Source organism: Bubalus bubalis, chromosome 1 (assembly GCF_019923935.1).
Source record: "Bubalus bubalis isolate 160015118507 breed Murrah chromosome 1, NDDB_SH_1, whole genome shotgun sequence".
Classification (NCBI taxonomy): Eukaryota; Metazoa; Chordata; class Mammalia; order Artiodactyla; family Bovidae; genus Bubalus; species Bubalus bubalis.
The window spans coordinates 22,277,721-22,305,556 of NC_059157.1; the positions used below are offsets into that span (position 1 = coordinate 22,277,721).

General features: G+C 40.1%; 1 long non-coding RNA gene across 9 annotated transcripts in view; it reads left to right on the top strand.

Moving 5' to 3' along the window:
* LOC102402668 overlaps positions 1-27,836 on the top strand; it is a 189,979-nt gene that overhangs the window by 39,591 nt on the left and 122,552 nt on the right. The window lies entirely within an intron of this gene.

Genomic DNA, 27,836 nt, shown 5'->3' on the forward strand with positions numbered 1-27,836 from the left:
AATATTCAAGGTGAAGGAGAGGGATGTTAATATTACAATGCATGGTACTACTTTCTGCTGCTGCTAAGTCGCTTCAGTCGTGTCCGACTCTGTGCGACCCCATAGACAGAAGCCCGCCAGGCTCCCCCGTCCCTGGGATTCTCTAGGCAAGAACACTGGAGTGGGTTGCCATTTCCTTCTCCAATGTATGAAAGTGAAAAGTGAAAGTGAAGTCGCTCAGTCGTGTCCAACTCTTTGCGACCCCATGGACTGCAGCCTTCCAGGCTGCTCCGTCCATGGGATTTTCCAGGCAAGAGTACTGGAGCGGGGTGCCGTTGCCTTCTCCGGTATGTCCTGGGAACTTGCTTATTATTTAATAGTAAAGTTAAGAAATATGAAAATTAAGAATTTAGAGGAAAGTGTGAAGCAGAATAGGGTTGATGCATCATGTTATGGTGAGAGGATCCTGCACTTTGAAGGTGGCCAGGCACAAAGTGAGACTGAGTTTAGACTCCATTACCTGCTAATTATATGATGTTGGGTGAGTGGTTATAAAATGTACAATGATGGTGATTATTATTATTAATATTACCATTCTGTAAGTTATCTAGGGAAGTTTATGACAAATAGTGGGACATTCAATTGATGTTTTATTGTTGGTATTAATTCAAAGTAGTTTGCACAAGCAGTGAAATTTCAAAGGATACATTTTCAAGGGGCAATAAAAGTAGAGAATGTTTTGTGTGCATAATGGGAAGGAAACTAAAATGTGAAAGCTATAAAGGATTTGCCCTAGGAGAGGAGGTGGGTGAGTTGAGGCAGAATTTAAACAGGTGTGTCGGAGGCCAGGGTGAAATGTACGTAGGATAAATGGGGCATGGAGGAGATGGGATAAAGTACAGCAGAAAAGATATATTAGAGAAGAGAGGATTGAGAAGCTAATTCTCTCACTGCTAGCATATAGCAGAGTCAAGGATAGATTCATTTGGGAAGACATGAAAGATATCATTTTGGGACCCTCTTTGTTGGGGAAAAGAATCTAAGATTACAAATACAAATTTGGGTACTGCAGCAGGTCTGTGGATCCATCCTCCTCCCTTTCTAGGAAAAGGTGTTGCTCCTAGGAGATGAAGAAGGTGACTTCATCAAATTTCAGTGTAAACTTCTTAATAACAGATCTCTTAGCAAGTGAACCAGTGGTATTTGCTATTGTAAAATTTACTATCTTTGAAATATTTTAGTCCTCTAGGATTGCTTGTGGAAGGTAGACTTTTGTGGGATGGCTCTGGGAAAATGTCATGTTAACTATGTGTAGCTATTTAAGTGGGCTTCCCAGGTGGCACCCTGGGAAAGAAGCCTCCTGTCAGTGCAGGAGACGTAAGTGATGCGTGTTCGATCCCTGGGTCAGGAACATCCTCTGGAGAAGGGCATGGCAACCCACTCCAGTATCTTGCCTGGAGAATCCTATGAACAGAGAAGCCTTGGTGGGCTGTGGTCCATAGGGTTGCAAAGAGTCAGACACAACTGAAGCAACTTAGCACAGCGACGAAGAATAAAATGATGTTTTAATGACAGGAATGTCTCCTTCTGTGTAAAGGGTGTGGCTATACATATTATTTAGAGATTTCATACGTTAATTTCATAGTCCCAGACTCATCTAGGGGCCTTCATTGGAGGCATTGGATCTTTCCCTTGTTTCCCTGAGCCTCATGATTACTTGAATTCTTTAAATTGCTAGTAGTGTTTGCAACTGGCTAAGATCACTGATCCGTGTGAGTCTAATTTAACAATATGATTTTTCATGGATTATGTGCAGGGTTGTATTTCATACCTAAAAATCCCAATAGCTAAGATGTTTATTGTTGTTTTTATTATTTTGGAAAAAAATAAGATGGGGAAATACAATGAAGACTTGATGCCAAGTTAGTGGCCTGTCAGTCTTTGAAATGGTAAAAAACCCATTGCATATTACTGGAATAAGTCTTAATCAATGGAATTTGTAGAAAAATCCCTCTATATATAGGGGAAATGGCTAAATGGATAGAGTGGTTGAAAGGGGGGCAGATTAATTAAAAATTCTATTCACTGGTTATTGTTATCCTTGATAAAAGCTAGACTTTTAAAGGAAGAGTAGATGGCAGTGAGGAAAGATAAAGTCAGTAAGGTAAGGTTATTCCAGTTCTGGAAAGCCTTTCATGTCTCTTTGATAATGGGGAGAGATGTTGCTTTCATTAGCAAAGTAACTCAGCTGTAACTATTGGTTACTCAGAAGTTCATACTCGCAGCTGGAGACCCAGTTCAGGTAACTGTGGAATCCTAAGAGATTCTGTGTGTTCAAGTATTAGGATTCTTAAAACATCAGAAAGCATGGAGAAATATTATTGGTATAATCTCTTAGAAATAGCTATTGAGAAGGTGTACAGTTGATTATTGCTGAATGGAAGTGATTATTTGGGTTGACGGCTGATCCCCAGATTGCTGAGAACTTTGATGAGCAAAGGCATCTGGATGGTCTGCAATGAACAAGCTGTAGTTGACAAGGCTGAGAGAGAGTCTCAGCCTCGTGCTTACCTCTTAAAGGGCCATGCTGAATTCCCTCTTAACTGTCTGTTTTGAGAAAATGGATCACCTCAGCAAAAGGCTAAGCCATAAAATCCAAAAAAGATAACCAAAAGACCAAGATCTGCTTGCTTCATCTCTGCCGGGTGGTTTAGACTGTACTCAGTGATTAGTCGGAGTAGGCAGTGGCACCCCACTCCAGTACTTTGCCTGGAAAATCCCATGGGCGGAGGAGCCTGGTAGGCTGCAGTCCATGGGGTCACTAAGAGTCGGACACGACTGAGCGACTTCACTTTCACTTTTCACTTTCATGCATTGGAGAAGGAAATGGCAAGCCACTCCAGTGTTCTTGCCTGGAGAATCCCAGGGACAGAGGAGCCTGTTGGGCTGCCGTCTCTGGGGTCACACAGAGTTGGACACGACTGAAGTGACTCAGCAGCAGCAGCAGCAGCAGTGATTAGTGGCCTAGGTAAGCAGGACGTTCTTAGGAATGTTAGCTATAGGCACTCAGTGTGAAATAAATCCTGTGTGTAGGGAGTGTGCTCAGAATGGCATGGAGGTAAACCCAGGAGGGGTAGAGGTACTTCTAAGTTGGCCAGGGTAGGAGTGGAATTAGGGTTTGGAAAGTGGGACTACAAAGGATAGTCCCCTCCTTTTTTCTTAATGAAATGCTTGGGATGGGTATTATATGAAAATAGGGCATATTACCCTTTAGATATCTGCTAAATCTACCACCCGTGCAATTTTTTTAACTGGCTGTGATAAATGGGAACCTTTGGAACCATGTCTTTCTTAGTAATAAACATTAAGCTATAGAGAGTTCAAAGAGGGAAATGAAATTACTACTCTCATTAAGAAATGGTTGGAGTGGGCATTTTTGACTCTTCTGTCTCTCTTATTAATAGTTCTGTCTGGACAGTACTTATGGAAGACAGTGTTTACAGGTTAATATCATACTGTGGCCAGGGTCCCTTTTTGGTTGCTCCAACTGTGTTTGACACAGTGGAGTCACACAGGAAGTGCAGAAGGCCAGTGGGGACTGGGATGATGTACCACTTTCTTCTCAGTAGCAAATTCACAAGCCGGTTAGGTACAGTTTGCAGTCTTGAGGAACAGAAGTCAGTATGCATTCGTTGTTCTGATGCAGAGGAGTTTGAATTCTCAGGCACACGGCCGCAATGTAATGAGGGAGGGCTTGAATGTGATAACGGTTAGTATACTGCACTGATGACACGACTATCACTGAGTCCTCAGAGGAAGCAGCCCTGGAGGACAGAATGAGGCTGGCTGACACGTCCAGCTAAAACTCAAGGCCTGGCTCAGTCTGTGAAATTCCTGGTGATTATGTGGATTGGAACAATATAGGGCATTCCCCTGAGAAATACATTCTCAGAAACCCTGCCAAGTGGAAAGACACTAGAAGCCTTCAGGATTGTTCGTGTGTTGGAGAAACTGCATTCCTCTTCTAGAACCTCTCATGGCCCCTGTTCACAAAGTCACTAGATAAATTGGAATGTTAGTTCATGAGCAAAGAAATAATGATGAACAGAACTAGAGAAGCTGGTGGTACAGGCAGCCCCCCTTGGTCGCCATGAACAATATTTGACTGTACATGGACCAAACGTTTGGCAGAAATGAAATGAGGTGAAGACATCTTGGATTAGTAAACTGTCTGAAGCAGCTGCCTCAATATAGACCATTATAGAGCATTTTTCAGTTTGTTACTAGGGAGTGGTGAAAATGACCCAGAGCAGAGACATCTTGGGTGAGAAAAACCAATCCCATCTTGGGTGATACGAAAGCATTTTGAAAACGGATGGAGAAACCAGCCAAATTTAGTCATAGAGTGGTAGTGCCCTGTTCAAAGGTGTCCTCAGGGCGGGATTCACGGGGGTTTCACCACATACACAGGGGATTGACCTTATGGAACTTTTATAAATAAACCTGGAACCTGCTAATTTATTGGAAGATATCACATGTGCTGTATATCTTTGTATAAAATGGAGATGTATCAGAATCCATGTGGCTCCCACTGTGGGGTGACTGCACACTTTGCATAGAGATGTCTTGGATTAACTTGGGCTCAAAAGTGAGAACGAAAGTCCTACGGGAGCTGCATTTGAGGCCCTGGCTCTTTCCCACTTTGTCTCTGCCTCATCACTGCCTTCTATCTATGAAATTATTGGTGAAAAAAGATACCCAACTGTAGGAGTCTGGTTTGACACGAGGATTGGACGTTATCTCAATTATGGAAGGAAATATTTACTTGGGTGAATAAAAGTAGTCACAACAAATCACAAATCTGAAAAATGAATGAATGTCCAGAAAGATGATATTTTTCCTTACTTAGTACCAGACACCTCTGCAAGACTCTTTCTTTCTCTACATAATTTGGCTGCATCCTTTATAATCCCTTCTTCCTATGATAATCATCTTGAAGTATCATTTTGTGTAGGAGGAGTAGAAAGATCGTTCTGTCTTTCATCTAACATGATACTTAGTTTTTCATTATTGATGCGTTAGACTAGGGGCCCAGGAGAAATAAATCACCTGCTTAGAGTTTCAATGACTGAGGACGGAAAATCCTTCATACAGTGTTGTTCTGTATGTTTCAGACCTTGTTCATCCTGCACTACACTCATATTTTGGAACATCTACAGATCACCTAGTCTTGTAGTTCTTGTCAGGACACTGAGTGAGTTGGTACAGCGGGTGGCAGAAGTACTCCTGAAAATCATTCCTATCCAAGATGGCTGGAAATAAGTATGCATGTTAGTGACTGTGAACATCACAAATGTGCCCCACCGAGCACAGACTGAATGTTCTGTCTGCTTCTTCAGCTGCATCCTCCACATCTCTACAGTCATTCCAGTATCACTTGACATGAGGGCAAGTCTGACAATGGGAAGCATCAGGCGACAGTTCTGATTTTTTTTTAAGTTTAATTTTATTAATTTCACATATGATGCTGTGAACAGAGTGCTGATGGAGCCTTCCCAGGGCCTTGGAAGAGACCCATGCAAGTTGAGGAGTCTTGACTATTAAGCTTCATAGTAAATCTGCCTCTCAGTGGGACCAGATCAAGGAAAGATTTGAAAATGGCATAGGAAGCTGGGCTTAATGCAGTCTGCATCTCATGTATGCAAAGGTCACTATTATGACCAGATAGCTTAGAAATTCAGAGTAAGTTAAAGATATGTGAGATGGGTAAGTGGTATTCATATGCTAAGATTATTGACAAAGTACTCATCAAATTTATTATACCATCAAAGCTCTTAAGAGAAAAATGTTCCGCCTTTGCTAAAGGTTTTCTAATGGGTACTGGGGGATGGAAGAGTTGTATTAAAGAGGTAGGATAGGTTTCACCAGGGCCAAATGCATTAGCGATGCATTAACTCATCCTCTGGCTCCATCAGATGGTTATCAGTTTTCTGAATCATCACCAAAGAGATTCCAGCTCAATCTTTTATTGAGGCTATCACACATTTCAGACTTTGAAATTCCACTGCCTTCATTCTGATTTTTTTTTTATCCTGTCTAAACAAATCTTCAACTGTGAACATACTTCTTCATTTGAAAAACAGGCATGTTAACATTATTAAAATACTTGCCCTTTAGTTGGCCTTATCAGAAAAATAAAGCTCTGAGGGTTGCCAAAACTGAAAGAATAATGCTGCAATGGTGGAAGAAGCCTTAGAGATTGCTTTGTTTGCTGATTTAAGAAGAGATAAATTTGGCAGTGCTAAAGAAGTGGAAACATTTGAGAAGTCAATGGAATGCTGACCCCTCTGGCGGCAGCAGTAAGCCGCCCCCTTGAAGTGGAGATGTGGCCAGAAACGGCATCCTTATTATATCAGTTCCCACAGCCAGCCTAGTGACATTACATTAAACGTGGGCCAATGTACAGTTGACTTGAATTGATGAATATTCCCTGTTTGGATTATAGACCTGCATATTCAGTTGTCATGCCTTTTCTTATAGGTTATCACTGGCACGTCAAATTAGCATGTCTACCACAAAACCACATGTTTCCTTTACTGATTTGATACTGTGAAATCTACACCCCACCCCCCAATTTATATTTCCTACATTAGTAACTGCTCCTCTCTCCATTTGAGAGCCCAGTTTTGTGAACACCATCCTTTCTGCCTCTACCTCTTTGTAACTGTTTATTATTATTCACATATTTACCGTGGTCGCTTTCTTACATCCCTCTATGCCTTCAGTTTTTCTTTCTCAAGTCCACATTTCCAAATAAAATTCCCCAGTAATATTCTTAGGAAGCTAAACAAAATAAATCTGATTATACCAATCATTAACTTAAAATTATTCAACGGTCCTGTCTTGCCAGCAAAACTGCCATCCAGTTTTAACCACAGCATGCAAGGGTTTCTGTATCTGATATTTGCCATTTTTTCCAGCTTCACTGACTGCCCCAGTGAAACTGTCCCAGCCCCATCCCAGCTATACCAAGAGCCTTGTAATTTGCTATTCAGTCTCTTTGTTTTTGCATATTTGACTGGAATGTTTTCCCCCTACTTCTCTGTTACTAGCTAAGATTTACTTATACGATAACCTGTCTCATCTTTATGCTTTAAATACTCTGTTTTCTGAGTATTTTTTCCCATCTGTAAGTTATTATTCTATATTAAAACTGTGCGTTTCATTGTCCAAGAGAATAAGGACTTCAGTACCCTTATTGTAGTACCCAGAGCTGTCTTGGAATACGTTAATCATTCGAGAAATAGATGTATATTTGATGCATGAATAAATATAGGCCTTTAACTAGCACAGACCATTCATTCACCCACCAGGAGACATGCTGTTTCTGAGAACTCGATTAGATATTTGTAAAACTGGTAAGGGATTTCTTTGGAAGGAATGATGCTAAAGCTGAAACTCCAGTACTTTGGCCACCTCATGCGAAGAGTTGACTCATTGGAAAAGACTCTGATGCTGGGAGGGATTGGGGGCAGGAGGAGAAGGGGACGACAGAGGATGAGATGGCTGGATGGCATCACCGACTCGATGGACGTGAGTCTCAGTGAACTCCGGGAGTTGGTGATGGACAGGGAGGCCTGGCGTGCTGCGATTCATGGGATTGCAAAGAGTCGGACATGACTGAGCGACTGAACTGAAGTGAATTGAAAGCTGGTAAAACTTTCTGCAAAACATCCTCCATATCCAGAATAAAATATGATTCGTACTAACCCATGGGACGGAAGGTTATCATACGAAATATTAAATACCCTTGTGTTTGATGTTTTACCTGACTATAGAGATTTACTATGTTGGATTCATTTAGGGATATTTGAGGCTGCCAGGTCAAATTGATGTTATGAGTTTGTTATGTGAGACAAGTAGAATTGTTATATGAGACAAGTAGAATTCCTATGTGAAGTACACAGAGGTTCTGTGTTAGAGGAGACCCAGTAGGAATGGAACATGGGACATGGATTTGAAAGACAATTGGAACTAGTCCTAAATGATCGTGGAAAAGAGTAAGTTCATTAACATGGTTGTGCCGCTATGGAAGAAGACAATCCTAGGAGTCTTACTAGAGGCACCCTTATTTGAGATTGTGTGATTCAGAATGGTTGGTTTAGAGTGGATGCAACTCCGTGTACAATTTTTTAAAAAGTTTTGTTAATTCTCCACTTGATGGTAATTGTATTTTAAGACTGAAAGCAAATTCTGAAAATTCATTGTGCAGGAGAACAGTAGTACTAACACATACGTATAGCAAAGGTGGAAAGCATCGGAAAGAATGAAAACGAGCCTTTACTCGGAGATAGGTTGACTAATATACAGATGACAGCAATGCCTGTGAAGCGGAGGCCAGTAGTGGTCCAAGAGCATTAGCTCAGAGCCCTTGTGCTACAGTCTCCTCACTGTGTGATCTAGGGCGCATCACTCAGCTTCTCTATTCCTTGGTATCATATTCAGCAATAGAGCTATTCAGAATCTTAAGTATGTGCAAAGTGCATGGCACGTAGCATGGCATGTTTTAGGTGCTGAAAAAATATATGCCACTTCTGTCAAACCCTATTTTGCATTTATAATTCAAGTCTTCAAAATACTTTTTTTCAGATAGTCAATTTATTAAAACCTACTCATTATTTAAAATGTCTAATATGTTATTAATTTTATGTTACCATAAATAATTGAAAAAATTGTGTAAGGTACAAACAGATCAGGTTGAGGACAACGCTTGGTACTCACATGGATTCATGGGTCCCTTGCATGGTCCGAAGGGGTTCTTGTATTACAGATCAGAAAGCCATTTCCTTCTTGCAAATAATTATGGAAATCCTTGAGAAGAGTGATACTAGTCCAATTCTGTAGCATTTTGTTTCTTCAGCAGCATTATAATTTGACATGTAAATATATAGTTTAATATGTTTTGAAACAAATTAAAAATGGGCTGTAATATTTAGCAATTAATCTGCCTCTTTCAAACCTTAGAGATTTACTATGTTAAACATTCTATAGACTTTAAAGTAAGAATGTAAAATAGGCCTTATGTAAAGAAAACACTAATATGGGTGGATCATTGACCTGTTAAATATCTAAAATGACTTTCATTTTATCATCTTTGGGTAAATACATCTATAATTCTTGTCTATGTGCCCAGATTTCTTTGTATACGACTACTAGAGGACCAGAAGTGTATCTGAGTTTTATTAGTCACTTATGCAATGTTTCTGCTTCTGCATCAAATTGCAGCTAAGAGCTAGTTGAGGGTGAGACTTTCTTAATCACATATTGATGGTTGCAGGTCTAAATGTACTAGTAGACTGATTATCCTAATTTAATGACACATATTTCATAAAGCCAAAACTATTAGCTAGTAATTTTGATTTTTCTGCAGTTTAAATCATATAAATTTAGATCAGTGCAGAAAAGGAAGCAAAATTTAGTCTTAAATTGGTTGTGTTTGTGAAAGCTTTGCCTCAGGTATTTTCATAAATCTGTCTGCATAATTTTTAATTGGGAGAATATAACCTAGGAGAATATTGAAGAGCAGTGCTCTTAGAGTGACAGTAATCTACAATGTCTCCTTAATACTATTTTTGTGAAATCCAAATGCCTGTATCTAGTAATAATTTATTTCCATAAACCATCTAATATTTTTAGTATCATCTCTCTTTATTTTCAATGAATCTTTCTATTCAACCAGAACAGTGGTTGCTTACCTGAACATGCATTTTTGCATTTTCAATTTAAAGTTCTGTTCTAATTTAAAGGTTTTATATACACTAAGTTAAAAAAAAAATTGTGAAAGCCTCATTCTCCTGCACATTGGCTCCATACTTTAGAAATTAGCTCCTAGAACTGCCCCTCCTTTTACTTTCATTTCTGCATCATTAACTTTCCCCCTTTTTTGGGATCTAAAAAACAAATCCTTGAATTTTTGAAAAAATTCCAAGTAACTAATTGCAAGGAATAAAATTCAAGAATATTTACAAAGATACAAAATAGCTACCATCCAACAAGTTAAAGTTAAAAATATTTTTTGGCATCCAATAAAAAAAAAAATGACCAGGTACACTTACAAACAGGAAAATGCAAACCATAAAGAGAAGGGAAAAAATCAGTTAAAAGTGACTCCAGTAATAGACGAATATTCAGCTGGATGAAGACGCAGCTATGGAAGCTATCCCAAATGAAACAAATAATTAGATAAATGACCAGAGCAGTGTCATTATAAGTGTAAATTATAATACACTTATAATTTGAGTCTATCAGAGAAGTGGAGAGGTGTACAGAAAATACATTTAAAGAAGTAATGACCAAAATGTTTCTGAATTTGTTGGAAAGTATACACCCATGATACATGAGGCTCCTTGAAGTCCAAAGCACAAGAACCACGAGGAAGATGACACCAGTCCATGCAATAATCAGATTGCTCAAAACCTGTGATCAAGAGAAGTCTTAGAAGCAAACAGTGGAAAATAACACATTAGGTGCAGAAGGACAGCACTGCGAATGTGGCTCTGTTTTTATCAAAAGCGATGCAAGTGAGAACAAAGCTGAGTAATATCATAGGATACTAAAATTAAAAACAAAACCTTATCATCATAGAATTCTTTCTTTAGCTAAATACCTTACAGAATGAAAGCAAAATAAATATGTTTTTCAAGTATCCAAAAGCTGAAATGATTCATCATCAGGAGACCCACACTGTGATAAATGTTAAAGGAAATCCTTCTGGCAGAAGGAAAATGATACCACATTGAAATTTAAATCTACATTAAAGAAGGATGGTCACGGGAAATGGCAGTTAATGAGTAAATGTGCGTGTTGTTTTGCTAGGTCTGCCACAGTCAAGTACCACAAACTGATGGCTTAAAATAACACAGATTTATTGTCTCATAGTTCTGGAGGCTAAATGTTCAAAATTGAGGTGAATCAACATTGCACTGTCTCTGAAACCCACAGAGAAAGTACTTCCTTGTCTCTTCGTACCTTTGGTGATTCCTGGCAGTCCTTGGCCTTCCTTGGTTTAGGGATGGATCACGCCACTCTTGTTGTTTTTGCATGGTTTTTTCCCTAACATGTCTGAGTCCCTACGTCTCTGTATCTGTTTATGTTTTCTCATCTCTAATAAGAACACTAGTCATACTGGATTAGGGTCTCAGTCTATTCCAGTATGACCTCATCCTAGCAAATTACATCTGCAGTGACTGTATTTCTAAATAAGGTCATATTCTAGAGTTTAAGAATTCAGCATACCATTTCAGGGACACAATTCAACCCATAATAATATGTGTGGTTATTTTCTTATTATTTCAGTTCAGTTCAGTCACTCAGTCATGTCTGACTCTTTGCGACCCCATGAACTGCAGCACCCCAGGCCTCCCTGTCCATCACCAATTCCTGGAGTCTACCCAAACTAATGTCCATTGAGTCGGTGATGCCATCCAATCATCTCATCCTCTGTCATCCCCTTCTCCTCCTGCCCTAAATCTTTCCCAGTATCAGGGTCTTTTCAAATGAGTCAGTTCTTTGCATCAGGTGGCCAAAGTATTGGAGTTTCAGCTTCAACATCAGTCCTTCCAATGAACACCCAGGACTGATCTCCTTAAGGATGGACTGGTTGGATCTCCTTGCAGTCCAGGGGACTCTCAAGAATCTTCTCCAACATCACAGTTCAAAAACATCAATTCTTCAGCTCTCGGCTTTCATCACAGTCCAACTCTCACATCCATACATGACCACTGGAAAAACCATAGTCTTGACTACATGGACCTTTGTTGGCAAAGTAATATCTCTGCTTTTCAATATGCTATCTAGGTTGGTCATAACTTTCCTTCCAAGGAGTAAGCATCTTTTAATTTCATAGCTGCAATCACCATCTGCAGTGATTTTGGAGCCCCCCAAAATAAAGTCTGACACTGTTTCCACTGTTTCCCCATCAATTTCCCATGAAGTGATGGGACCGGATGCCATGATCTTAGTTTTCTGAATGTTGAGCTTTAAGCCAACTTTTTCACTCTCCACTTTCACCTTCATCAAGAGGCTCTTTAGTTCCTCTTCACTTTCTGCCATAAGGGTGGTGTCATCTGCATATCTGAAGTTATTGATAGTTCTCCCGGCAGTCTTAATTCTAGCTTGTGCTTCTTCCAGCTCAGCGTTTCTCATGATGTACTTTGCATATAAGTTAAGTAAGCAGAGTGACAGTATACAGCCTTGATGTACTCCTTTTCCTATTTAAATTTGTTAAAAAATAACTGTTAAAGAATAAGAAATGTGGTATGAATTTAATGTGCTTGAAATGCCAGGCATCAGTTAGGTGAAGATAATTGTTTCTAAGTTTAACTTTGATAGAAAAAGGATATATTGATGGGTGCTGTTCTCTTTGTGTCAGTTAGTTTGAATTGAGAAATGGAGAATATCTCCTAGCAAGTACATGGGTCATCTGTGTGGATCCCTGCTTATTTTACACAAATACATTATTGATACTGTATTTTAAAATTTCTTGAAAAATAAGTTGATAACTCAATATGTGGCTAAATAGTAGGTAGTATCAGATAAAATCAAGAACCTCTGAAGCATAATAGATTCCATTGGCAATAAAGTGTTTCTGGCTCAATGATTTGCTTCAGCTTGCAGAGGAGAAGCTTTGTAATATATATACAAGTAGAAATTGAGCCATCTCAAAGACTCACAGGAAAAAATTATTAAGTCAGGATCCTTAAATAACAATATCAAGACAGAACATTTTTTTCCCTCAACGATAGCTACTCCAACTGATGTGTATCTCAAAGTGACTACATTTCATTAATCGGAACAGGAGACAGAAGGGTGAAGTGGCTATTTTTCAATTTTATCATTTTAGAATCGTCTGCCTTGCAGTAATGATGAGGCTGCTGCTGTGTGTGCTGTGCTTTGTTGCCTTCTGCTCTAGGCGTTGCCACCCTTGAGTTGGCTCTCGAATCCCTAGATGGAGAAACCATGTGACTCCACTTTCTTAGTCTCACCATCCATCCTGGGTAATTGTGATTTCAAGGGTCAAGTGCAGTTTAAAGCATTCACAATCACTGTAGATACAACCTGTGTGCTTGCCTCTGTAAGAGGTCTCCTTGGTCTGGGTCAGAATGTGCTTCTTTCACGCTCTGTGCTCATCTGAGGAAAGAAGATATTTATAAACGTATTTCCTAACACCTTGAAATGTTATAAGATAGTCTGTGACGAACTAGAGACCATTTTAGCTTACTATATTTTCTTGGACTCCAAAATCACTGCAGATGGTGACTGCGGCCATGAAATTAAAAGATGCTTGCTTCTTGAAAGAAAAGCTATGACACACCTAGACAGACAGCATATTAAAAACCAGAAACATTACTTTGTCAACAAAGGTCCACATAGTCAAATCTATGGTTTTTCCAGTCCTCATGTATGAATGTGAGAGTTGGATCATAAAGAAGGCTGAGTACTGAAGAACTGATGCTTTTGAGAAGACCCTTGAGAGTCCCTTGGACTGCAAGGAGATTGAATCAGTCAGTTCTAACGGAAATCAATCCTAACTATTCATTGAAAGGACTGATGCTGAAGCTGAAGCTCTGATTTGGCCACCTGATGCAAAGAGCCGACTCTTTAGAAAGGATCCTGATGCTTGGAAAGATTGAGAGCAGGAGAAGGGGACAACAGAGGATGAGATGGTTGCATGGCATCACCGACTCGATGGATGTGAGTTTGAGCAAGTTCTGAGAGTTTGTGAAGGACAGGGAAGCCTGGTGTGCTACAGTCCATGGGGTTACAAAGACTTGGATATGACTGACTGAACAATAACAACAACAATAATCTTCACAAAGGAGATCTGGAGATAGAGGTCCCGCTCTCCAGTGACCTGATCACAGAACCAGTTAGGCTAAAGCTGCTTATGAGATGCCATGTGAAATGAAAGTGCCCTGAAAGGGCTGATTCAACTAAAATTATTAATAACAAGCAAAATAAGACTGAAAGACAGTTTACCACAAAGCAAGGATAAAGCATGATTATGATCAAAATAATTTGGTTTTGGTGATGCTTTTGAAAGTATTTTTGAAGCAGTAGCATCTTTGGAATACATTCACAATTTAAGACTCAAGAATAGTTATCCCTCTACATACATCATTTGGCAGAAAAACCCCACTAACTGAAGTTAATACCGTAACTGACCCTAAATTGCATGGATTTCCATGATAAGAAAAATAAAATAATAACTAAATTTGTAGCTTTATTAGCCAGATACTTGAGGCCACAGAAAGGTTGTGAGGACAGACCCAGGAGGAGGGAAAGAAGCCAAGGTGCAGTAAGACTAGATGGAGATTTCCCTAAAAGCTTAATGCTGAGACCCTACTACTGAGGAAGGTCACCGGAAACAGCGCTCGTACTGACCTTGTATTCAGAATTACCCACCAGCTCAGCCTCTGAATGCCCCTGTGGACTCCTCCTTTCAATCCTTGATTAGCACATCCTGGAGAATTGCGGTTTCATCTCTACTCTAACTGTTGTTACAGCAGTCTAGTTTGCACTCTCAGAAACTAAGATTCCCTGGCCTTTCCTTGTTTCCTAGGGTGTTTTTTAAAGCTTAAATTTATTTTTCATTGAGGTAATGCTGGTTATAATATTATATAAGTTTTCTGTGTACAACATTATATTTCTACTTCTGTATACCCTACAGAGTGCTCACCACTCAAAATTAAGTTTCCATCTGTCACCATACAGTTGGTAGCAGTAGAAATTTAAGAAATAGAAATGTACTGTTGTAGACATGAAACTTATATAATGTTACAAGCTAATGTACTGCCATATATACTTTGTTCTTCAGTTTCCAAGTGTTTTTGGGTTTTGTTTAGATCAACAGGCCATTACTAAATAATCCCTTCCCTTATTACTCTCTATCCATTACAAAAGTGTTCATTTTTAGAACTTTGAGTGCCATTTAGTAGTTGTGAGATGGAAACAGAAGTATTGAACAAAAGCTCTCAATGTTTGCTGCCTTAACTGAGTAATTACCAACAGTTTGTTGCCCCAGTGACTCTTATTCTTATATCTCCTATTAGTTTGTTTCATTGTGCTTATATGGTTAGACTATGAGGCTGATCATTCAGTGACCATCAGACTAAATGGGACAGGCTCATTTATTTAGAAAGTTACCTCAGTGTCCTTTGTGGTAAGATGAACAAGAAAACATTGAACTAGGAAATCCGGTTTTTCTTGTAAAAAAAAGACATAGTTCTGGTAAACAGCCATTGCAATACTCCTATCAGCAATTAGAAAGCACGTTTCTGTTTGTACAGGACACCAAATGCAGCAGCATTGTCTTCATTTCCATTTGTCCCTGATCTGGCTATTATATTTTTTATGTATTCCACATGCTGCTATTTCACGATTGTAGGTTTATGCTCTACCTTTTATTCTGTCCCATCTCATCCTGCTGGCAAATTTTTGTTTTATTTTTTCATATCAAAAGCTTCCAAGATACTTGCATTACAAAGCCAGATGGAAGGTCCTTTATTCTATCAAATCCTCACAGAGATGTGGATGATATCGCATTTCCTAGCTGTTCTGTTCTGTATATTATTTTTCCATTAGCCTTCTTTCAAAAGAGGCTTATCAACAAGCTTTTATTTCACTTTTTTCCTCTATCCCAAAATGATCATAAAGATTCTAAAGTAAAGCTTCACTTAAAAAAAAAATCATGAGTTTGCTTCTTATGGCAAAAAACTACTTTTGTCTTCCAAAGTAATGTTACAAGCCAGCTTGGCAGCTCAAAAATGCACACCATTTGAGGCATGGGTAGCTACTGTCATTGACAGATCTTGAGACACGCATCATTTGTTAAGCTTCTTTTACCTGAATTAAGACTGCACTCCAGAGCAAATATCGTGTTCCTAAAAAAAAAAAAAAAAAAATGAAGAAACTATCTTTTTTTTGTTTCCTTGAAAGATCAGGCCTCATGCTCAGAGTTTCTAGAGACTGAAAAGAACCTTTTTCTACCAGATCACTCTTATATGATCCCCTGAAGACTGTGTGAGGTCACCTAAGGATATACTGCTTTTCCTTAGTTCTGAAAGCCATCAGATGGCATACAAGAGCAAAGAAGAGGTGGTGGAAATAGAGAAATGTAATTGGATGCTTCCAATTTTCCAACCTGGCTCAATATAATTTAATTCAGCCCAATTTACCAAGCCCATAATGCAGGTGGTTTTGTAAAGAAAAGCAAAGCAAATCAACTTCTACTGTAGTTGCTCATTGTACTTCTATAACTTGATTTCATCCAGAGGAGGAAAGGCTGTTCTTATGTATCTGTTTTCATAGCTACATGAATATTTTCAAAAGGAACAGTGTTTATCCAGGAGCAAAAGCTAACATGGTCATTGTTAAAAATGTTTAGCTCCCCAGTTAAAGTCACTCAGTTTAAAGGTCAGTTTCCACAAGAAGTGCATGACTCCTTAGCACATGAACTGTTGCCTACATGCATTACTCAGAATTAGCTTTAACAGTGGGACAAGAAGTTATGATTTTGAAAAATAGACCATTGTGACTTGCATTTTCAAGAACAGCTACATAGGTTATTCAGACCCAACATCCTCCTGAAAATAGCTGAACTCTTTGGTTAAAATAAAATTTAAATGCCCTTTTGGAAGAAGCAAGACCCAGCAAGGTTGAACTGAATTATATGAGATATGGTAAACAAGGAAGCTACTTTTCCCAAAGGGCATTTGCTGATTCAGGCAAGTTCAGACTTTGGTTTTCATGATTCACATATCTCTGTTACTTCTGATTCACTTCTCACTACTTTCCCCTTGTTTTTCCTCTGTTCTAGATACACTGGTCTTGAAAATGCCGTGGTTGTACTGGTAATCACTATATCAGAAAATGATTTATTGACCATTTCCCATCATATTAATAACCTTCTAGCATAAAGATAGGATGATCATGTTGGAAATCAGCTGTGTCAAAAAAACAATCTATCAAATAATAAAACTGATGTCTTCAGTCTATGGAAAACAATGACCAGCATTAGTGGCTGAACTCCCTGGCATAAGCACTTGGTTTAGACTACAGAGTGCAGAAGCATGTTAATCATGTACCTATCATGTCCCCTTTGCTTTTGTGTGCCATCCAGTGGCTACCACAAGTAAGCAATCATTTGTCAACATAAACTGATTAAGATTGATCCTAGGGAATGAGTCCTAATATCCAGTTTCTATTAGTATAGTTTGTTTGAAAAAATGTTTCTCTCATTTCATACTGGTGTGTCAGGTAGATGTGAGACATTTATTGCCCTTGTTCCTGTCATTGCTGTTCAGTCGCTAAGTCATCTGTGACTCTGCTACCCCTATGGACTGCAGCATGCAGGATACTTTGACCTTCACTGTCTTGCAGAATTTGTTCAGATTCATGTCCATTAAGTCAGTGATGCTATCTAACCATCTCATCCTCTGCTGTCCCTTTCTTCTCCTGCCCTCAATCTTTCCCAGCATCAGGGTCTTTTCCAGTGAATTGGCCCTTTGCATCAGCTGGCCAAAGTATTGGAGCTTCAGCTTCTGCATCAGTCCTTTCAGTGAATATGAGAGTTGATTTCCTTGAAGATTGACCAGTTTGATCTCCTTGCAGTCCAGGGGACTCTAAAGAGTCTTGTACAGCACCACAGTTCAAAAGCATCAATTATTTGATGCTCAGTCTTCTTTATGGTCCAACTCTCACATCTGTGTGTGACTACTGGAAAAAACATAGCTTTGACTCTACAGACCTTTGTTGGCAAAGAGATGTTTCTGGTTTTTAATATGCTGTCTAGGTGTGTCATAGCTTTTCTTCCAAGGAGCAAGCATCTTTTAATTTCATGGTAAGGTGATCTAGTATTCCTGTCTCTTTGTAAGAATTTTCCACAGTGTGTTGTGATCTGCACAGTCAAAGGCTTTAGTGTAGTCAATGTAAAGGATACAGGATGCTTGGGGCTGGTGCACTGGGATGACCCAAAGGGATGGTATGGGGAGGGAGGTGGGAGGGGGGTTCAGGACTGGGAGTACGTGCACACCCGAGGCAGATTCATGTTGATGTATGGCAAAACCAATACAATATTGTAAAGTAATTAGCCTCTAATTAAAATAGATAGATTAATAAAATAAAATAAAATCTGAAAAAACAAGAAATGGAAGTAGATTTTTTTCTGAATTCCATTGCATTTTCTGTGATCCAATTAACGTTGGCAATTTGCTCTCCTCAGTCCTCTCTAAATTCAGCTTGTACATTTGAAAGTTCTCGGTTGATGACTGTTGAAGCCTAGCTTGAAGAATTTTGAGCATTACCTTGCTAGCATGAGAAATGAGTGTAATTGTGTAGTAGTTTGAGCATTTTTTGGCATTGCCCTTCTTTGGGACTGGAATGAAAACTGACTTTTTCCAGTCCTGTGGCCACTGCTGATTTTACTAAATTTGCTGGTATATTAGAGTGAAACATTTTTTTTAAATTTTATTTTATTATTTAACTTTACAATATTGTATTGGTTTTGCCATATATCAACATGAATCCGCCACAGGTATACACGTGTTCCCCATCCTGAACCCTCCACCCCCCTCCCTCCCCGTACCTTCCCTCTGGGTCGTCCCAGTGCACCAGCCCCAAGCATCCAGTATCCTGCATCAAACCTGGACTGGTGACTTGTTTCATATATGATATTATACATGTTTCAATGCCATTCTCCCAAATCATCCCACCCTCTCCCTCTCCCACAGAGTCCAAAAGACTGTGAAAGATTTTAACAGCATCATCTTTCACGATTTGAAATAGCTCATCTGGAATTGCATCACATCCACTAGCTTTGTTTGTAGTAATGCTCCCTAAGGCCCACTTGATTTCACACTGCAGGATGTCTGGCTCTAGCTGAGTTGCTGTCTATCATGGTTATCCATATGATTGAGTCTTTGTTTGTACAATTCTTCTATGTATTCTTCCCATCTCTTAATCTCTTCTGCTTCTGATAGGTCCTTAACAGGTGCTGTCCTTTATTGTGCCCATCTTTGCATGAAGTGTTCCCTTGGTATCTCCAAGTTTCTTGAAGAGGTCTCTAATCTGTCCCACTAGACCAGTCAGGTATGACCTAAATCAAATCCCATATGAATATAAATTAAATGAGATGAATAGATTCAAAAGATTAGATCTGGTAGACAGAATGCCTGAAGAATTAAGGATGGAGGTTTGTAACGTAGTACAGGAGGTGGTGACAAGAACCATCCCGAAGAAAAAGAAATTCAAGAAGGCAAAGTGGTTGTCTGAGGAGGCCTTGCAATAGCTGAGAAAAGAAGAGGAGCAAAAGGTAAAAGAGAAAGGGGAATATATACCCAGCTGACTGTAGAGTTCCCGTGAATGGGAAGGAAAGATAAGAAAGCCTTCTTGATAAGTTCAGTTCAGTCGCTCAGTCATGACCAACTCTTTGCAACCCCATGAATCACAGCACGCCAGGCCTCCCTGTCCATCACCAACCCCTGGAGTTCACTCAAACTCACGTCCATCGAGTCGGTGACGCTATCCAGCCATCTCATCCTCTGTAGTCCCCTTTTCCTACTGCCCCCCAATCCCTCCCAGCATCAGAGTCTTTTCCAGTGAGTCAACTCTTCGCATGAGGTGGCCAAAGTACTGGAGTTTCAGCTTTAGCATCATCATTCCTTCCAAAGAAATCCCAGGGCTTATCTCCTTCAGAATGGACTGGTTGGATCTCCTTGCAGTCCAAGGGACTCTCAGGAGTCTTCGCCAACAACACAGTTGAAAAGCATCAATTCTTTGGTGCTCAGATTTCTTCACAGTCCAAATCTCAACATCCATATATGACCACTGGAAAAACCATAGCCTTGACTAGACAGACCTTTGTTGGCAAAGTAATGTCTCTGCTTTTGAATATGCTATCTAGGTTGGTCATAACTTTCCTTCCAAGGAATAAGCATCTTTTAATTTCATGGCTGCAGTCTCCATCTGCAGTGATTTTGGGGCCCAGATGCCATGATATTAGTTTTCTGAATGTTGCGCTTTAAGCCAACTTTTTCACTCTCCTCTTTCACTTTGATCAAGAGGCTCTTTAGTTCCTCTTCACTTTCTGCCATAGGGGTGGTGTCATCTACATACCTGAGCTTATTGATATTTCTCCCTACAGTCTTAATTCCAGCTTGTGCTTCTTCCAGCCCAGCGTTTCTCATTATGTACTTTGCATAGAAGTTAAATAAGCAGAGTGACAATATACAGCCTTGACGTACTCCTTTTCCTATTTGGAACCAGTCTGTTGTTCCATGTCCAGTTCTAACTGTTGCTTCCTGACCTGCATATAGGTTTCTCAAGAGGCAGTTCAGGTGGTTTGGTATTCCCATCACTTTCAGAATTGTCCACAGTTTATTGTGACCCACACAGTCAAAGGCTTTGGCATAGTCAATAAAGCAGAAATAGATGTTTTTCTGGAACTCTCTTGCTTTTTGGATGATCCAGCGGATATTGGCAATTTGATATCTGGATCCTCTGCCTTTTCTATAGACAGCATGAACATCTGGAAGTTCATGGTTCATGTATTGCTGAAGCCTGGCTTGGAGAATTTTGAGCATTACTTTACTAGCATGTGAGATGAGTGCAATTGTGCGGTAGTTTGAGCATTCTTTGGCATTGCCTTTCTTTGGGATTGGAATGAAAACTGACCTTTTCCAGTCCTGTGACCACTGCTGAGTTTTCCAAATTTGCTGGCATATTGTGTGTAGCACTTTCACAGCATCATCTTTCAGGATTTCAAATAGCTCAACTTGAATTCCATCATCTCCACTAGCTTTGTTCGTAGTGATGCTTTCTAAGGCCCACTTGACTTCACATTCCAAGATGTCTGGCTCTAGATGAGTGATCATACTGTCATAATTATTTGGTCATGAAGATCTTTTTTGTATAGTTCTTCTGTTAGGTCCATACCATTTTCTGTCCTTTATCGAGCCCATCTTTACATGAAATGTTCCTTTGGTATCTCTAATTTTCTTGAAGAGATCGCTAGTCTTCCCCATTCTGTTGTTTCCCTCTATTTCTTTGCATTGATCGCTGAGGAAGGGTTTCTTATCTCTTCTTGATATTCTTTGAAACTCTGCATTCATATGCTTAAATCTTTCCTTTGTTCCTTTGCTTTTTGCTTCTCTTCTTTTCACAGCTATTTGTAAGGCCTCCCCAGACAGCCATTTTGCTTTCTTGCATTTCTTGTCCATGGAGATGGTCTTGATCCCTGTCTCCTGTACAGTGTCATGAACCTCAGTCCATAGTTCATCAGGCACTCTATCTATCAGATCTAGGCCCTTAAATCTATTTCTCACTTCCACTGTATAATTATAAGGGATTTGATTTAGGTCATACCTGAATGATCTAGTGGTTTTCCCTACTTTCTTCAATTTAAGTCTGAATTTGGCAATAAGGAGTTCATGGTCTGAATGACAGTCAGCTCCTGGTCTTGTTTTTGCTGACTGTATAGAGCTTCTCCATCTTTGGCTGCAAGGAATATAATCAGTCTGATTTCGGTGTTGACCATCTGGTGATGTCCATGTATAGAGCCTTCTCTTGTGTTGTTGGAAGAGGGTGTGTGCTATGACCAGTGCGTTCTCTCGGCAAAACTCTATTAGTCTTTGCCCTGCTTTATTCTGTACTCCAAGGCCAAATTTGCCTGTTATTCCAGGTGTTTCTTGACTTCCTACTTTTGCATTCCAGTCCCCTATAATGAAAAGGACATCTTTTTGGGTGTTAGTTCTAAAAGGTCTTGTAGGTCTTCATAGAACCGTTCATCTTCAGCTTCTTCAGCATTACTGGTTGGGGCATAGACTTGGATTACTGTGATATTGAATGGTTTGCCTTGGAAACGAACAGAGATCATTCTGTCATTTTTGAGATTGCATCCAAGTACTGCATTACGGACTCTTTTGTTGACCATGATGGCTACTCCATTTCTTCTGAGGGATTCCTGCCCGCAGTAGTAGATATAATGGTCATCTGAGTTAAATTCACCCATTCCAGTCTACTTTAGTTCGCTGATTCCTAGAATGTTGATGTTCACTTTTGCCATCTCTTGTTTGACCACTTCCAATTTGCCTTGATTCATGGACCTAACATTCCAGGGTCCTATGCAATATTGCTCTTTACAGCATTGGACCTTGCTTCTATCAACTGGGTATTGTTTTTGGCTTGGCTCCATCCCTTCAGTCTTTCTGGAGTTATTTCTCCACTGATCTCCAGTAGCATATTGGGCACCTACTGACCTGGGGAGTTCCTCTTTCAGTATCCTATCATTTTGCCTTTTCATACAGTTCATGGGGTTCTCAACGAGAGAATACTGAAGTGGTTTGCCACTGCCTTCTCCAGTGGACCACATTCTGTCGGACCTCTCCACCATGACCCGTCCGTCTTGGGTGGCCCCACAGGGCATGGCTTAGTTTCATTGAGTTAGACAAGGCTGTGGTCCCAGTGTGATTAGATTGACTAGTTTTCTGTGATTATGGTCTCAGTGTGTCTGCCCTCTGATGCCCTTTGCAATACCCACTGTCTTAGTTGGGTTTCTCTTACCTTGTATGTGGGGTATCTCTTCACAGCTGCCCCAGCAAAGCGCAGCCGCTGCTCCTTACCTTGGACTAGGGGTATCTCCTTACCACCGCCCCTCCTGACCTTGAATGTGGAGTAGCTCCTCTAGGCCCTTCTGCACTCGTGCAGCAACTGCTCCTTGGCCAATTATCCTCTTAAGTGAATAATGCAAAAAAAAAAAAAAAAAAAAAAAAAAAAGAGGCAAACAACAGAATGGAAAAGACTGGAGATCTCTTCAAGAAAATTGGAGATACCAGGGGAACATTTCATGCAAAGATAAGCTGAATGAATGCTTATATATTTTGAAGATTAATCATTTGTCACTTGCTTTGTTTGCTGTTATTTTCTCCCATTCTAAGAGTTTTTTCACTTTGTTTATTGCTTCCTTCACTATACAAAAGCTTTTCAGTTGAATTAGATCACATTTGTTTATTTTTGCTTTTATTTACATTACTCTAGGATGTGAGTTCTAGAAGATCTTTCTGTAATTTATCTAAAAGAGTGTTCCGCCTATGTTTTCTGCTAAGAGTTTTATAGTTTTTGGTCTTGCATTTAGGTCTTTAACCCATTTTTAGTTTATCTTTATGTATGGTGTTAGGAATTGTTCTAATTTCATTCTTTTACATGTAACTGTCCATTTTTCTCAGCACCATTTATTGAAGAGACTGTTTTTTTCTCCATTGTATATTCTTGCCTTCTTTGTCAAAGATAAGGTTACCATAGGGGTGTGGCTTTATCTCTGGGCTTTCTGTCTTGTTCCATTGGTCTATATTTCTGTTTTTGTTCCAGTACCATACTGTCTTGGTGACTGTAGCTTTGTGGTATAGTCTGAAATAAAAAAGGGTGATTTCTCCAACTCCATTCTTTCTCAAGGTTACTTTGGCTATTTGGAGTCATTTGTGGTTCCATACAAATTGTGAAATTATTTGTTCTAGTTCTGTGAAAAATACCATTGTATTTTGATGGGGATTGCATTGCATCTGTAGATTGCTCTGGGTAGTATAGTCATTTCACAATATTTATTTCTCCAGTTCAGGAACATGGCATATCCCTTCATCTGTTTATTTTGGCTTTCATTTCCTTCATTAGTGTCTTATAGTTTTCTGCATAAAAGTCTTTTGTCTCTTTAGGTAGGTTTATTCCTAGGTATTTTTTTCTTTTTGTTACAGTGGTCAGTGGAATTGTTTCCTTAATTTCTCTTTCTGGTTTTTTATTGTTAGTATATCAGAATGCAAGGGATTTCTGCGTACAAATTTTATATCCTAGGATTTTTCTATATTCATTGATTGGCTCTAGTAATTTTCTAGTAATTGGTATCCTTGGGGTTTTCTGTGTAGAGAATCATGCCATCTGCAAACAGAGTTTTACTTCTTCCTTTCCAGTCTGGATTCCTTTTTTTTTTTTTTTTTTTTTTTAATGTTCTCTGATTGCTCTAGCTAGGACTTACAAAACTACATTGAGTAATAGTGGCGAGAGTGGGTGCCCTTGTCTTGTTCCTGATCTAGAGGAAATGCTTGCAGTTTTTCACTGTTGAGAATAATGATTGCTGTGAGCTTGTCATATATGGCCTTTATTATGTTGAGCTATATTCTTTCTGAGCCTACTTTCTGAAGAGATTTTTGTAATAAATAGGTGTTGAATTTTGCCAAAACCTTTCTCTGAATCTGTTTAGATGATCATATGGCTTTTATCTTTCAGTTTGTTAATATGGTGTATGACATTAATTTGTGTATATTGAAGAATCCTTGCATCCCTGGAATAAAGCCCAGTTGATCGTGATGTATGATCCTTCTAATACATTGTTGGATTCTGTTTGCTAGAATTTAGTTGAGGATTTTTTCATTTATTTTCATCAGTTAAATTGTCCTGTAATTTTCCTTTTTGTGTGTGGCATCTTTGTCTGGTTTTGGCATCAGGGTCATGGTGGCCTCATAGAATGAGTTTAGGGGTTTTCCTTCCTTTGCAATTTTCTGGAAGAGTTTGAGCAGGATAGGTGTTAACTCTTTTTAAACTTTAGGTATAATTTCCCTGTGAAGCCATCTCTCCCTGGGCTTTTGTTTGTTGGACAATTTCTGGTTACATGTTTGATTTCTGGACCTGCTGTGAAGACAGCTCAGACTCTGATCTGGCGCTCCTCCTGTGTATGCTCTAGGAGTACTCCAGGTGTGTGTCCTTGGTTGCCAGAGCTAGTACTCTTTCTTTCATGTCAACACTCATTGTCCTTTTATATATTCCGTGAACACAGTATAACTAGTTGACTGTATGGATTTCATCTGAAGCTGTACATCTGGTAGAGAGGTTTTGATCCTTTTCCTTAGCCGCTCTGTCCCTGGAGTTCAATTTTGGTTTTATCCACAATTGTGCATGTGGATTGTTCACAGGAGTTTGCTCCTGAGGCTGCCCTGGAGGAGTTGGGTCTGGCTCAGTGAGGACCGGGTGTGGTGTTGGCACAGCTGCTTCATTCACGGGCACCCTGGCAGCACCAAGTGCACAGGAGGTGGGAACCCACAGGCATAGGAGATTTGGTGCTCTTTGGGTTTTTTCCTAACCTCTGGCAGCTCTGCCCTAGGAAGTGGTGAGACTGCTTGGATCGCAAGGAACCAGCAGTGATAGGTATGCAGGGAAGATGGTGGCCATGGGTGTGGAAGATAAGGTGCTATTATTAGAATCTTTTTCTAGCCTCTGGCAGCTGGCTGGTCCTTCTTTGTTGCATGGTGCAGCAGGTGCTCAAAGGGTCCCCCTGGCCGAAGTCCTTCTCCATTGCTCTGCACATCAGGCACGCCAGGGCCACCCTCTCTGAAGTCTATTGATCAGCTGCTGGTGCTGGCATGTGGGGAAGAGAGAGGCTGCAGGGATGGCTCTATTTCTTGTGTGTGACTGCAGTATCACCCTGCATCCATGGCTGCCTGCGTTTCCTCCCAGGGCATTCCCTGCAGTTATCTCCTTCACTCCCTTTCGGGCTGTCTCCCTGCAATCAACAGCAGCCCTCACCTTGGTATTCCTCTCCAAGACCCATGTTCCTGTCCGGGGTATGTAGGGCTGTGGTACAAACTGTCTGTGTGATTGGCATTCCATTCAGACCATCATAGATCATCTGCTTCACGTGCCAACAACCTGAAATGCCTCCCCTCTGCCCCAGACTATTGGTCTGATGTGGGGATCTCACCCCTGCTTCAGTTCCTCTGGCCTCAGAGCTGCAGGTCCAGTCCCACTCACTCTCCTTTTCCTTTTCTTTCCTCCATCCTAGCGAGGTTTGTATGAACCTGTATATTCCTTTCCAGTGGCATGGACTCCTGCAGTCTCTCAGCTGGTGCTCTGTGAGATCCTCTGCATCTGAATATGTATTCCTGATGCATCTGTGGAAGGTGAAGTACTCTACGTCCACATACTCCTCTGCCATCTTGTCGTCCCATCTCTGCTTTTTAATCTGCTGTCTAGGTTTGTCATAACTTTCCTTCCAAGGAGAAAATGGCTTTTGATTTCATGGTTGCAGTCACTGTCCACAGTGATTTTAGAGCCCAGGAAAAGAAAGTCTGTCACTACTTCTACTTTCCCCCCTTCTGTTTGCCATGAAATGATGGGATCAGATGCTGTGGTCTTAGTTTTTTGAATGCTGAGTTTCAAGCCAGCTTTTCACTCTCTTTCACCCTCATCAAGAGGCTCTTTAATTCCTCTTCACTTTCTACCATTAAGAGTGGTATCATCTGCATATCTAAGGTTGTTGATATTTCTCCCAGCAGTCTTGATTCCAGCTTGTGATTCATTGCCCTAGTGGAGTCTAAAGGCTGGAAGATTCCTTCTGCCATTAGGAATTTCCCCTAGCCAAAGAACACTGCCTTTACCCAAGTTCATGTCCTTTTCCCCAGGACAGTCCATATCCAGTGACTGGTTGATGCAGCAGGTACAAAAAAACTTGCCATAATCTTACAAGGGCCACACCAGAGCCAGATTTCCCCATGGCATCTTGGGGATGCATCTTGGAACAGTGTAGTTGTTACATCTTGTGCAACAAGATGAATGTAGTTCACATTGTCCCCTTGACCAATCCTGCTGTCATTGCTTTCATATATATGTGGCTCCTGAATGCACTTCCTGATTAACTTCTTATAGACAGATTCCATAATAGAATCTTTTCAGAAAAAAAAAAAAAATGGATCCATCACTGGTTAGATGGTAATAAAGGTCTGACCTATGGTCTTTGTCTGGCTTGCTTTAGTGTGTAGTTGGTAAAATTTTCATTGGTGTTAACTAACTGGATGGACTGTACTTACTCTTATTTGAGAAGTCTGAGGGAAGAAACAATTCTAAGGACTAAGGAACCAGATGGTTTCTGCTGGATAAAATCAAAGCATTGGACAAAGTCAAGGAAAAGAATGGATAGTCACCAATTTAAGGCAGAGTGTGAAAGTGAGGGCCTTTTGGCTGTATATAAAGAAAATCTGACCTTTTTCAGTCAAACGGCAGAAAACAACTGAGGATAAGGCTCAGGGCTTGATTTTAAAGCTAATTGATCGCTTGAAAAGAATTAATTCTCAGCCCCACCAAGGCTGTTATACCAAGGTCATCACCTTAATTTGGATGGAGTAGGAAACTAAGCTTTGGATTGGGATATCTAGGTCAGTGCACTTGAAACACTGGGCCTGCAGAAGTGGCACCTTCTTCATATGAAAAATTACCACCATATTGCTTGAAAGCAATGTAGAAGCCTCTGCCTTAAACCATCATGTGCTCGCACCAGGATCCCACCCCCAACTCTCCTCCTGGTTACTAGAATGATAATTAGAGTCAAGTCACAGCTTAACCTGGCTGAGGAAATACTGTTGGCTGGAAGGAGTTGTAGGAGCTCGCCAGTGTGTATCAGCAGGAATGGGAGGCTGTGTACGATAATGGAATGGGGGATTGCCAGTCAAGTGCAATTCAATATATAGTTGGGTAAGAAAGAGTTTATTGAAAATAAGATGATTCTTTTCTGCTGATGGACATCTAGGTTGCTTCCATGTCCTGGCCATTGTAAATAGTGCTGCAGTGAACATTGGGGTGTATGTGTCTTTTTGAATTATGGTTTTATCTGGGTATATGACCAGGAGTGGAATTGTTTTACACTGCTGTGTCAGTGTCTGCTGTATAGCAAAGTGAATCAGTTACACATATACATATATCCTGTCTCCTTAAGATTCTCTTCCCATAGAGGCCATTATGGAGTATTGAATAGAGTTCCCTGTGTT